At 40.9% G+C, this 13,978-nt stretch overlaps 2 pseudogenes; both read left to right on the forward strand.

The window, feature by feature from the left end:
• Positions 1–8,027, forward strand: part of LOC103733896 — a 25,612-nt pseudogene extending 17,585 nt beyond the window's left edge.
• Positions 8,028–9,225: 1,198 nt separating this feature from the next.
• Positions 9,226–10,442, forward strand: LOC103733074 (annotated as a pseudogene).
• Positions 10,443–13,978: the final 3,536 nt, after the last annotated feature.

The following is a 13,978-nucleotide window of genomic DNA, read 5'->3' on the forward strand; positions in this document are numbered from 1 at the left end:
TCCTCCCACTCACGAAAGCTGACCTGGCTACAGCTGCTGCTGAGTGCCAGATCTGCCAACAGCAGAGACCAACACTGAGCCCCCGATATGGCACTGTTCCCTTTGGTGACCAGCCTGCAACATGGTGGCAGGTTGACTACATTTGACCACTTCCATCTTGGAGGGGACAACATTTTGTTTTATTCTGGTTATGGATTTTCCTTTCCTGCATGTAATGCTTCTGCCAAAACTACTATCCAGGGACTTACAGAATGCCTTATCCACCATCATGGTATTCTGCACAGCATCACTTCTGACCAGGGAACTCACTTCACAGCCAAAGAAGTGCGACAATGGGCCCATGGTCATGGAATCCACTGGTCTTACCATGTTCCCCACCATCCTGAAGCAGCTGGCTCGATAGAACAATGGAATGGTGTAGAGGTTCCACTGTAGATTTGTCATTTAGGGATGGGCACCTCTCAGACATATATTCTCTGTGTGTGACCAGTTGTGGAACTTTGTAATAGCCTCCATCTGTTGTAAAAAGAAGCTTCTTTGATTAGTGGTTGTGTTAGTCACTTTTATGTTGCCCTGATAGAAACACCATGACCAAGGGAACTTATAAAAGGAAGAGTTTATTTGAGCTTATGGTTCCAAAGGGGCAAGAGTCCATCATGGTGGGGAGGCATGGTGGCAGAGGAGGCTGGAGCAGGAGCAGAAGTTAAGCTCTCACATCTTCAAGCAGGCACAGGACGCAAAAGAGCAATTCGAGATCTGCTAAGTCTTAAGAACTGTCTAAGCCCACTTCCAGTGACATGCGTCCTCCAACATGGCCACACCTTCTAAGACCTCCCAAAACAGCGCCACCAACTGGGAACAAAATATCCAAGTACTTGGAGCCTGTGGGGGACATTCTCATTCAAACCACCACAGTGGTGTATGGTATACTTGTCTGTAAATATAAGGATACATATTTAACATACAATAAGAAATTACATTTGTCTAGGGATATGACAGAGGGTTTACTATAGGATCTATGACCTCTCCAGCTATGTATATTTGGCTATATTTACAATGCATCCATGAGCTTCCTCCCATTGAGAGGACTTTAAGAGAAGTTGATTACCCTCTAGATAAAAGTGCCACTATTGCACCAGTAGAGGTAGTTTGCTATGCCATTGTTGTGGTTATTAAGTTTTAGACCTGGGATAAACTGTTGATTGATTTTCTACCATAGCATCTTGCATAGTGTCCTCTAGAACTGTGAAAGCTAAGTCTTCAGGAAGAAGGCTTCCAGGTCAGTTCTAGCTCCATTGCTTCAAGTCCTGTGTCTGAAATGTCCTATTTTTGGCCTTACCTTCAAGTTCTGGGAGGTAATCAAAGGCTGTGGCAATAGTAGGAGTCTCTTAGACTACTCTGACAAACAACCTGAAGGGAGGTTTCTCCTATTTGGCACTGTGTTCTTTGTTATATAGCCTTCAGGTATATACATACACTAATGTTCAGGTGTACCCATACACTAATGTTCAGGTATACACATACACTAATGTTCAGGTGTACACATACACTAATGTTCAGGTGTACACATACACTAATGTTCAGGTATACCCATACACTAATGTTCAGGTGTACACATACACTAATGTTCAGGTGTACCCATACACTAATGATCTGGTGTACACATACACTAATGTTCAGGTGTACATATACACTAATGTTCAGGTGTACACATACACTAATGTTCAGGTGTACACATACACTAATGTTCAGGTATATCCATACACTAATGTTCAGGTATATCCATACACTAATGCTCAGGTGTACACATACACTAATGTTCAGGTATACCCATACACTAATGCTCAGGTGCACCCATACACTAATGTTCAGGTGTACACATACACTAATGTACAGATAGTGCAAGTGTATTTTTCAGGAGGTTTTTGAATTAATACATTTCCATCTGGCTTTTAACACCACATAAGTTTTATATATCTTTCCCTGTTTCCCTCTCTAATCTCCCTCCTCCCTCCCCACTTTAAGTGGTCCCATTTACCCCTTGATAATTCCTGTCTCCTATTATTGCCCGCCTTCTTGACTTCCTTCTTCGCCTTTACCCCCAAGGTTACTTGTATGTCCTTCCCTTCTCCCTTCCTAGTTGAATGCCCCATATTCCCCGTTGCCCCTTGGTAACATCTGTTCTCTACTATCCCCCTCTTTCAGACTCTCTCCCTTTACCTCTATGTTTCCTTTCCATTTTCCTGGCTCCTGCTGAATATATAAGAGATTGGTGCTAGGATCTGCAAATGAGGGAGAACATACGTTGCTTGCTTTTCTGAGTCTGTGTTATTTCACTTAGTATAGCAGTTTTTAGTTCCATTTACCTACAAATTTCACAATTTCTTCTTTTCTTACCCTTGAGTAGAACTCCATTCTGCAAATATACTACATTTTCATTATCTACTCATCAGTTGATGGACATTTTGGTTGTTTCCATTTCTTAGTTATTGTAAAAAGAGCAGCAACAAACATGGATGTACAGGTATCTCTATAGTAGGATAAGTTCTTTGGGTGTATGCCAAGGAGTGGTAAAACAGGATCATATGGTAGATTCATTTTTAGTTTTTTGAGCATTCTCCACACTGCTGTCCATAGCGGTTGCACAAGTTTGTATTCCCATTAGCAGTGAATGAGCATTGCCCTTTCTCCACATCCCTACCAGCATTTGGCAACTTTTGTTCTTTTGGTCTTAGCCAATCTGACTGGGGTAAGATGGAATCTTAAAGCGGTTTTGATCTGCATTTCTCTAGTTACTAAGGAGGTACAGAGAATACTAATATATCCATCAACCCTCACCAGCAAAGCTTCCTCATACAATAGAGTATAATGCACACAGAAGGTCACGACTGGCTAAGTTTCAGAGAATACAGCCTGCAAAGTGTATGTCCTCAAATAGGACTCCTATATTAAACCTCACCCACCCACAGCTCAGGGACCATTGCAGAAGAGAGGCCAGAAAGATTGTAAGCCAGGGTTGGTGCATGAACATACAGAAACGGAGGCTTTCAGGCCACTGGAAACCCTCATATGAACTTGCAGCAATGGTGACAGCATGCCCAAGACCCATGCCAACTCAATCAGACAAAAGCCTTGCACAGAGCCAGAAAAATGGGCAGCAGGCCCCAATCCTAGCATAGAAACTAGTGGCAACTGATTACTACTGGGTGAGGGAAGGTAGATCTCCTTTATGATCTCTAGATAGACTGAATAGACCGGTGGATGAACTTACCACTGAAGGACATCTGGGTAGAAATGCTTGACAGTGTAGAACTTAACATATATGACAGAATGCATGGAATCTGGTAGGGGTGGTTACAGAGGGGTGTGAGTGGGGGAGGGCATCTAAATATAATTAAGAACTGTTATATGAAATACACAAAAATTCTATTTTAAAAAACATCAGAAAGCAAGAAGGCCTGGATCTATCCAAAGAAATATCCTTGAAGCTTCCATTTGTGGATCCATGACTCTGCTTTGATTTTCTTTATTATAAGGTGAATCAGTAAAAATCAAGAAAAAATTAGGAAACATCCACTTCACATTTAGATTGTAGCATCCAAAGTAGAACCTAGTCTCAGTACAATGATCTAACCAGTCCCATATTTTACTTATTCCCTCTTTATGATTCCCCAAATCAGTCAGCATTTATTGGGCACTATCAATAGGCACAGACCTCTTCTTTCTCCTGAGAGAAGCATAAGGATATATGACACCTGGTTAAAACCTTATAGTAGCCTTGAATTGGGATATCTAGACACCAAAAGGAGGGAAAGATGTTTACTTTCAAGTAATCTTGATGTGTCAAATATATATTTTACATATAGGTCTATATTCTCTTTTAATCATTTTATTGCTATATTTGCTCAAATCCTCCAAAATTATCCATGACTATCATGGCCACTGACCACACACACACACACACACATGGTTTTCCATATACCTCTCTCAGGATCTTTCTGGATAGTGAGGCATACGTTGTGGGAAGATGGCCTGTCATGCCTCCCAGCTATCTGGAACCAGTTGAGTAAGCATAGCAGATAAAATCATCTCTATACAGTGGGTGGCTACCATGTGGAGCAGATGTTCAACCAAATCGTTACTTTAATGGTAACAAGTAAATTTTCTGGAGTCAGACTGCCTAGGTTCCAAGCTGGAGGCACATCTTTCCAACAGAGTGATCCCGGGCAAACAGATAACCTCTTTCTATCTCAGGTCCCCCATCTGTACTATGAGGTTACCTTTTTTTTAAAATGTTTTGCTGGTATCTTGTAAGAGAAAAAAGGTAAAAATTTGATAAATACTCTGGACATTTAATATTTACCATAACTGAATAATTATAAACCCAACTATAACAAAGTTCTGACACATTCTATAGATTAAGCAGATTTGGTAGCAGTTAAGTAAAATAAGCCAGGCACAATATAATAATAAATATTGTATAATTACATCTACAGGTAACATGTTAGTCATCTTTCCATCACCATCACTGATAATAAAAATAATTGAGATAGAAATGTTATGAAGTAGAAAGCTTTATTTTGGCTCATGAGTTGAGGGATTCAGTTCATAGTTGCTTGTCCCTAAATGTAATGTGACTGTAGAAAAGCAACACATTGTTACCACAGAACATACCATAGAACATGTTCAACTTAAGGTGTCTGGACGGCAAAAGAGAACCAGGGTTCCAAACATCCCCTTGAAGAGCATTCCACCAATACCCTAACTTCCTTCCAAGAACATTCTTTCTTAGCAGATCTATCACCTCCCAGTAGTGCTACAGACTAGTTATCAAGTCTCTATCATACAGGTTTTATGAGGGTATTTAAGATCCAACTCGAGAGATGTAGTAAACTAGGAAAATTCATAAAGCCAAAAGTAAGTTACAGACAAGAAGATAAAGACTGCTGGTGACTTGTGAGGCACAGTGATACACACCTTTAATACCAGCACTCAGGAGGCAAAAACAGGCAGACCTCTTTGAGATCAAGGCCAGCCTGGTCTACATAGAAAATTCTAGGCCAGGTGGGGGTACAGGAAGACCCTATCTAAAAAAAAAAAAAGACTGCACCAGAAAATTTCTTCTGCCAAAAAACACATTCAGCAAAGTGAGTGGAGGGATCAAAATTAATGCACAAAAATCAGTTACTGTGCTAGGTGTGGTGATGCACGCCTTTCATCCCAGCACTTGGGAAGAAGAGGCAGGTGACTTCAAGGCCATTCTGGTCTACATAGCAAGTTCCAGGCCAGCTGGGGCTACAAGGAAACCCTATCTCAAAAAGATACACACACACACACACACACACACACACACACACACATATACAAAATCAGCTGCCTTCCTTTATACAAACAACAAACATGTTAAGAAAGAAATCAGAGAAGTGATCTCATTCATGATAGCCTCAAAACAATAAAATATATTGGAATACATCTAACTAATGGAGTGAAAGATTTGTATAATAAAAACTTTAAGACACTGAAGAGGGAAGCTGAAGAAGACACCAGAAGATGAAAAGATGTTCATGGATCAATAAGATCAATATTGTGAAAATGGCCATCTTATCCAAAGCAGTCTACAGAGTCAATGTAATCCCCATGAAAATCTCCACACAATTCTTCACAGAAATTGAAGAAATAGCCTCAAATTCCATATGGCAACAACAAAAAATCAGGGTAGCCAAAACAACCCTGAAAAGAACTGCTGAAGGCATCACCACCCCTGATTTTGTTATACTAAAGAGCTATAGTAATAACAACATGTACTCACATAAAAACAGACACATTGGTCAAAGGAATGAAACTGAGGATCCAGATATAAGTCCATGAGCTGATGGCCACCTGGTTTTCGACAAACAGACCAAAAATATACATTAGAGAAAAGATAGCATATTCTATAAATGGTGATGATCAAAATGGATAGCTATATAGAGAAGAATGAAGCTGGATCATACTTTTCACAAAACTAAACTCCAAATTGATCAAGGACCACAACATAAGACTTGGTACCCTAAATCTGATAGACAAGAAAGTAGGGAATACACTGGAACTTAGAGCAGAGGAAAGGATTTTCTGAATAGGACCCCAGTAGCACAGGCATTAAGAATAACAATAGACAAATGAGACCTCATGAAGCTAAAAGGTTTATGAACAGGAAAGGACACGATCTTTCAAGTGAAGAGGCAGCCTAAAGAATGTGAAAGTCTTTACCAGCTATACATCTGACAGAGAATTAGTATCTAGAATATACCACAAACTAATCAAGAAAATAACCAACATAATTTTAAAATGAGGCATCAAGGACTGGAGAGAAGGCTCAATGGTTAAGAGCACTGGCTGCTCTTGAAGAGGACCTGGGTTCAGTTCCCAGCACCCACATGGTAGATAACAACCACCTATAACTCTAGTTCCAGGAGATCTAATGACCTCTTCTGGCCTCCATGGACATTGCATATATGTGGTGCACTTACATGCTTGCAAGCAAAACATCCATACACATAAAATGAAAATAAATCAATCATTTTTAAAATTTTTTATAGATTTTTTTTTCAAATTTCATAGAATACCTCTTGATCATATTTAGACCCTGTCCCCTAACTGCAGTCCCCCAGATTCCTCCCACTTGTTTTCAGGCATTCTATATATAATGTATATTAAGGCCTATCAAGAGAACTTTGGTCCCCAAAGGTCTCTCATGTGAGTCCATCCACTGGGGCCTGGTCAACCTGTCTAATTTCTCTCCCTTAAAGAAAACCAACTCTTGGCAGAACTTCCTACCTACAGCCATGTAGTCTGCGAGTTGCCTGCTTCTCTGAAGCTTAATTTCCCTTTTTCTTCTTCATGCCTTTCTTACTAAATACGCTTTCTTTAAGGCTTTGGGCTGCCCCTAGCATCTTACATTTCTTTACTTTTTCTCTAAAGCTTGTTTCTCCCAGCCCTTGTGGCTGCCAGTCAGCCATTGTCTGACCTCCCCTGCTGGCTCTAAACCTGCATGGCTTCTCTGTTTGCTTTCTTTCTTCCCACCATTCACCTCCTCGAGGCAGCTGCCAAGATTATCAGAGTGCCTGCCCTGAGGATTTCTTTTTCTTTAAAATTCTAATAAAATTGTAAAAGCTTAATTTGGCCAATTTGGAACTTTTTTGAGGGGGCCCCTGCTATGAAGTAGAAGTCCCTTCATGTCCGGACAGCTCATGCAGCTTGGATTCATGTGCTGAGACTCCTTTCAGCAGAGTACCTGGCATCCTTCCTGACTCCTTTTGAAGTGCCCACCACAAATGCCATAACATAAACATGGCCTCTGGCTTTAGGAATACCATGCTTTCCTGTGATTTTTCAGGTAGCCAGCAGTCTGGCGGCATGGTAGAAACCCACTTCCATATGTAAATAGAATGCCTCACAAAGTATCTAACAGCCAAAGCTTTTACCACTACCCCCATGGTATAAATATCCCAGTCTTTCTCTCAATATCAGAGAGCTGGGTCGCAGAGCTGCTGAATCACTGAGAGCAGAGACACTTAATAAAGCTGTAACATTGAGACTGAACCGAGTCCTGTCTCACTGCCTGTGGTCCAGCCTCTCCGGGGGGCAGCACTCCTCCGATACCGACATGAGGACATTCCTAGCTTTCGCTGTCCTCGTGTCCAGTGGCCAGTGGACCTCGCTTCCTGAGGAAGGTACACGGGTGAATTAAGGGCAGGATTCGGCTGGACAACACTCCAGCAGCGGAGGAACTTTCACCACCAAAAGCCACAGCCAGCCGCCGCATCCAGAAGACACGAGCCGCGATGCCACAGGACACGCCCTGCCGGAGAAGCTTGCGGGGCCAGACCTGCCATCCTCCAGAAGCACGGCGGGGGAGCCTGCGGACCCGCCTTGTGCCATTCAGGGAGTGCGTGCAGGGACCCCGAGAGCCCAGCGCACACTCGCCTATAGATCCCAAACTCCATAACATTTTAGGAGGGCCCACGGAGATCCCTCGAGACCCCTGACGCAGGGTTGCTGCCTGGCACAGGCCTGATTGAGGGCAAGCCCAATTTTGAACTTGGGGGCCCATGGGCACCCCCAGGCTCCACCTGCTAAATTAAAGGTCAATCCAGGATAAGCCCAGATAAGGGGAAGAGTCTGACTGCAGGCAGACTCACAGGCCAGGAGCCCGAGACTGCAGAGATTGCCACTGCAGCAAATTTGTTTTTTTTTTATTTTATTATATTAATTTATTTTATTTATTTAATTTTATGTGTATTGTCTGAATATAGGTAAGTGCACCTGTGTCATGCAATGCTCTCCGAGGTCAGAAGAGGCTGTCAGATCCCCTGGGACTGAAGTTACCGACAGTTGTTAGCTGTCTTGTGGGTGCTGGGATTTGAACCTGGATCTTCTGCAAGAACAGCAAATTTGAACAGAAGTTGAACTGTCAGCTGGCCCGTGCACACTTAGGATGGGACCAAAAGGTGAGTGTTTTGGGGTTTGGACATCTGGGGGGTTTAGGGACTAGGATGTGACCTGTAACTCAGTCCCCCAGGAACAGCAGAAGATGTCTCTATTCCCTAGGATTTTGGCAAATGAGTGAATTTACCTGGAGGTGGCTACCGCATGTTGGTTTGTTTGGACTTCTTTGTTGGGGCATTTTGTCTCTATGCTATTTGCTTTCATCTGATAGATCTGTCTTCTGGTTCCCTTTTAAGTTTTATTGCAGACATGGGAGCTGACAAATATGGCTAAAACTCTGAGCTGCATGCTGTGTTATTTCTAGGAATTCCAGGAGGCAGATTCAAAATGTCTCCTGGAAGAGCTTCTTTATCTTGCCTTGAGGCATTTAGGGTGGGGCTGTGGCAGCTGTGACAAACCACTTGCCTCATGGACAAAAATTTTTAAAGCCATTTCTTTCCTGAGCTTTTTAGCAATGCTTCTTAGGCATTGCTCAGACTCTGGGGTCCCAAGGTGGCTGCTTTTCTAACTAGATCTAAACATTTTCATTTCAGTGTAGGAGGAGTCATACCCCATGCTTAGGAGAGACATGTGTTCTCAAAGCAACAGCCAAATGGACATAGCTCCTCATTTTTTCTGCTGCCTTCACAAGTTTCTGTTCCAGCAACAGTTTGTACCTAGAAATGAAAAAAAAAAAAAATCCACAAGACATTGCTTTGCATTTACAGCCACAGTGGATGGTAATTTTATGGTCCCCAAATGGAACATAAAGTTGTGTTTAACATTTCTGTCATCAGAGCCTTGTGGGAAACTCATGTCAAGAAGCACAAAGCACTGGCAGGAGGCAGAGAGGCTGGAGAAAAGCACCTTGGAAAAGATAAAGGAAGAGTGGGATTTTGTGGCCCAGTGCAAGAGAAAAGATGTTCCCCAGGCCCAGTACTGCAAGAATGGCTTTGTAGACACAAGGACGAGGCTTCTGGAAAAAACTGAGAGGAACTCAGTCACAAGGCAGCATGCACGCATCAAGGACAGAGATAAAGGGAGCAATCCATTCATGTTTGAACTTTCAGGGGAGCACTGGAAGGAGCTCCCCACTCACTGAGGGAGCAGACACACCTCAAAGTATGGCACATACACAGCACCCTGATTCAGATAATTCCCGTGTACATCCAGATGTTTCAAACCATGAGAATTAAAAAATAATAATAATAATCTCTATCTCCCAGCTGAAATTGGTCATTTGAAGAACCTGAAAGAACTCAGTGTGAGTTTCAACTATCTGAAGAGCATTCCCCCCAGAACTGGGGGACTGTGAGAATTCTAGAGAGACTGGACTGCTCTGGAAATCTGGAATAGGTGGAGCTCCCTTTTGAATTGAGTATTTTGAAGCAAGTTACATTTGTAGATATCTCAGCAAATAAGTTTTCCAATGTCCTGATCTGCGTCCTGCAGATGTATAACTTGAAGTAGTTGGATATCAACAACAATAATCTCAGTGACCTGCCACAAGATATAGACAGGTAGCTACTTGCATTCTGAAGGTGAATAAACAGAGCAGGCATTCCTTGCCCCACTGTGTTTGTAGTTCACTGTGAAGCAGAGCCTTTGTTCTGATCCTGGAATTCTCTGTAGGGTGGAGGAATTACAGAGCTTCCTCTTGTATAAAAACAAGCTGACCTACCTTCCTCAAGCCCTGCTCAACCTCTAGAAGCTCACCTTGCTTGCTGGTCAGTGGAGACCATTTGATGACATTCCCAACAGCCCTCTGCGATGCCTCCACACCTTTAAATTTTTTAAACCTTATGGACATTCTCATTGATAAGACCCAGTGCCAAGATGGTGATGAAATAATAGAAAGTGAACAGGATCACCAACATTTTCATAAGGAATTTATGAAAGCCTATACTGAGGACCTTAAAGAAAGAGAATCTGTTCCCAGCTATACCACCAAAGTATCATTTAGCCTTCAACTTTGATGTAATCCAACAGAAGACCACAAAATTTTACTATCCTGCAGAGCTCTAAATCTTTATATATGGGTTATTATAACCTAAAGGAATTGTGGCTTGTACTTAGACAAAGTCTAGAAACTACCACCATTTTTCTTTGTATTGTTGGTGTGCCTTGGTTGTTTTCTTATTGGCTATGTAAAGCTGGTTGGTCTAGGTTTCAGGTTCTCTCAGGTTTTGTTTTGGGGGGAACTGATGGCTTCAGATCAGCTACTCGGGAGCTCCCACAGGTACACTCAGGCTTCTTCTAATGTTTGGACCCCTACTAGTGGTTACTCAGCACAATTTGGGAAGTTCCCTAAGGGGAGGCCTGATTTGTGGGCTCTCAGGCAGTCTGCTGGGTTCTCAGCCCCTATGCCAGAGGGAGGCCAGAACAGGCACTCTCAGGCAGTCTGCTGAGATCTCAGCCCCTACACCAGTGGAGCAACTTTTACTTTACTAAGGGCTCTCTCTCCACACTGCTTTCCATAGGGATTGCACAATTTTGCAATCCCACCAGCAGTGAATGAGCGTTCCCTTTCCTCATATCCTTGCCAGCATTTGATATTATTTGTTCTCTTAATTTTCATCTCATTTAAGATGAGATCTTAAAGTGGTTTTGATTTGCAGTTCCCTATTACTAAGGATGTTGAACATTTTTAAGGTGTTTCTTAGACATTTTTGTCTATTTTTTAATATTTTAATATTTTATTTTTATTTTGTGTGTATGAGTATATTGCCTGCATATGTGTATGTGCACTCGTACTGTACAATGCCCACAGAGATCAGAAGGCATCAGATCCCCTGGAACTAGAGTTACAGATGGTTGTTAGCCAACACATGTGTCCTGGGATTTGAACCCAGATCCTCTGCAAGAGCATTCAGTGCTCCTAACTGCTGAGCCATCTCTCCAGCCCAACATTTTTATCTATTCTTTTGAGAACTCTCTGTTCAGATCCATGGCCCGTTTTTTAATTTGGTTGTTTGTTTTCTTTATTCTTTGAATTTCAAGTTCTTTATAGATTCTGAACATTAATCCTCTGTCAGACGTATAGCTGGTGAAGAGTTTCTCATGTTCTGTGGACTTCTCCTTCACTTGACTGATTTTTTTTCCTTTGTTATATAGAAGGTTTTTAGTTTAATAAGGTCCCACTTGTCAATTGCTTACTTTAATTCCTGAGTGGAGTCCAATTTAGAAAGTCCTTTCTTCCACCTATATCTTGTAGGGTACTGACTATGTTTTCATCTAACAGTTTCAGGCATTCAGGTTTCACATTGAGGTCTTTGATCCATTTGGAGTTGATTTTTGTGCAGGGTGGTACATACTGATCTAATTTCATTCTTCTACAAGTGGAAATCCAGTTTTGCCAGCATCATTTCTTGAAGATGCTGTCTTTCCGCCAGTGAATGTTCTTGGCATCTTTGTGAAATATCAGGTGGCTGTAATTGCATGCATTCATGTTTTGGTCTTCATTTTGTTCTGTTGATCTAGATGCCTGTTTTTGTACCAATAGCATGCTGTTTTATTATTAGAGCTCTATAATATAGTTTGAGATCTGGTATTGTAATCTCCCAGCATTGCTCTTTGTGCTCAGGATTGCAGGGTCTTCTGTGATTCCATATGAATTTGGGGAATTTTTTTCTATTTCTGTGAAGAACAGCATGGGGATTTTGAATGGGATTGCGTTAAATTTATAAATTGCTTTTCTAGGATGATCATTTTCACAATATTCTACCAATCCATGGGCACAAGAGGTCTTTCCATCTCCTTGTGTCTTCCTCAATCTCTTTTTTTTACAAAGATTTAATATTTTGATTATAGAGAACTTTAATATCTTTGGTTAGTTTTAATCCTAGATTTTTTGAGGCTATTGTAATGTGTTTCCATGTTTCTATTACATTGATCTGCTCTGATTCTTATTTCTTCTCATCTTCTAGGTTTAGGTTTGGTTTGGTTTTGGTTTTCCAGATTCTTGAGTGGTGCCATTAAGTCATTTATTTTGGCTCTTTATTATTTTTTAATGTAGGCACTTAGAGCTATAAACCTCCCTCCTAGGACTGCTTTTAATGTGTCTCTGAGATTTTGTTGTATTGCATTCACATTTTCATTTACTTTCAGGAATACTTTTCTTTCTTTATTTCTTCTTTGACCCATTCACCATTCAGAAGTGTGATTTTTAATTTCCATGAGTTCATGTAATTATTAGAGCTTGTTTTGCTGTTGATTTTAAGCTTTATTGCATTGTGGTCCAATAGAATACATGGAAATATTTTAAATTTTTATTCATAGAGGTTTGTTTTGTGCTCCAGTATGTGGTTTATTTTTGAGAAACTTCTATAGGCTGCTGAGCAGAATGTGTGTTATTTGGGGCTTGGGTGGAATATTCTGTAGATGTCTGTTAGGTTCATTTGATATATGCTATCATTTAATTCAGATGTTCCTCTGTTTATTCTTTGTCCAGTGGACCTGTGTATTGGAGACAGTGGGATATTGAGGTCAACTACTATTGCGGATTTGTGGTTAATTTGTGTCTTGAATTCCAGTAGTATTGTTTTTATGAAATTGAGTGCACTAGAGTTTGGTACATATATGTTCGTGATTGTATTGTCTTCTTGGCCAGTTGTTCCCTTGATCAGAATGAAGTAACCTTCTCTATCTCCTCTGATTAATTTTAGTTTGAAGTCTATTTTGTCAGATATGAGAATCAATATGCCTTCCGGCTTCTTCGTGTCATGTGCTTTGTATTGTTTTTCCAACTTTTCACCCTATCAGAGTATTTATCTTTGAAAGGAAGATGAGACTCTTTTAGACAAGATTTTGTTTCTTAATCTATTGAACTAGTCTGTGCTTTTGACTTAGAAGTTGAGAATATTGATATTTTAAATTATAATTGAAAGATATGTATTAGCTACTGTCATTTTATTTGCTGTTTGTATTCTTTGTCTCTTTTGTGTTCCCATAATTATTTTTAAATAAATAATTTATTGAGAATTTCATACATGCATAGAAGGTGTTTTGATCAAATCCATGCCCACTCCCTCCCCTGCAACTCCTCCCATATCTCCCCATCACTTTTTTCTGATAACTTCATGTACTCTTTCTTCTTCTTTGATTTGTTTTTTTATGGAGCTTTTGGCTACTCTAACATTCCCCTTCTGAAGAGGTAACCCTAAAATCTTTTAAGTATTAGATAAAAGCTCCCAAATATTTTGGACATTTTTGGCCTTTGGAATGGGGTATCTTGCTAAGAGGCCCAAGGACATTGTGATTTTTAGAAAGACAAGAAACTGGCTGCTTTTCTTTGGGTTTTTTTTTTTTACCCTAACTGCCTAGCAAATTCCTACCTCTTATTCTTATCACACCATCCTCTGAAGAGGTTGCCCAAATTGCCAATAGGGAATCTTGACACACACTGCTCTGGCTTCTTCCATGCTGAACAGGGACACAGGGTGAAGCAATTGGAGTACCCCTTCAGTGGGTCTATCTAAAAGGCTCCCAAATTGCATAACTCTTATCTCTAGGG

Source organism: Nannospalax galili, unplaced genomic scaffold, assembly GCF_000622305.1.
Source record: "Nannospalax galili isolate Female #2095 unplaced genomic scaffold, S.galili_v1.0 scaffold750, whole genome shotgun sequence".
NCBI classification, from domain to species: Eukaryota; Metazoa; Chordata; class Mammalia; order Rodentia; family Spalacidae; genus Nannospalax; species Nannospalax galili.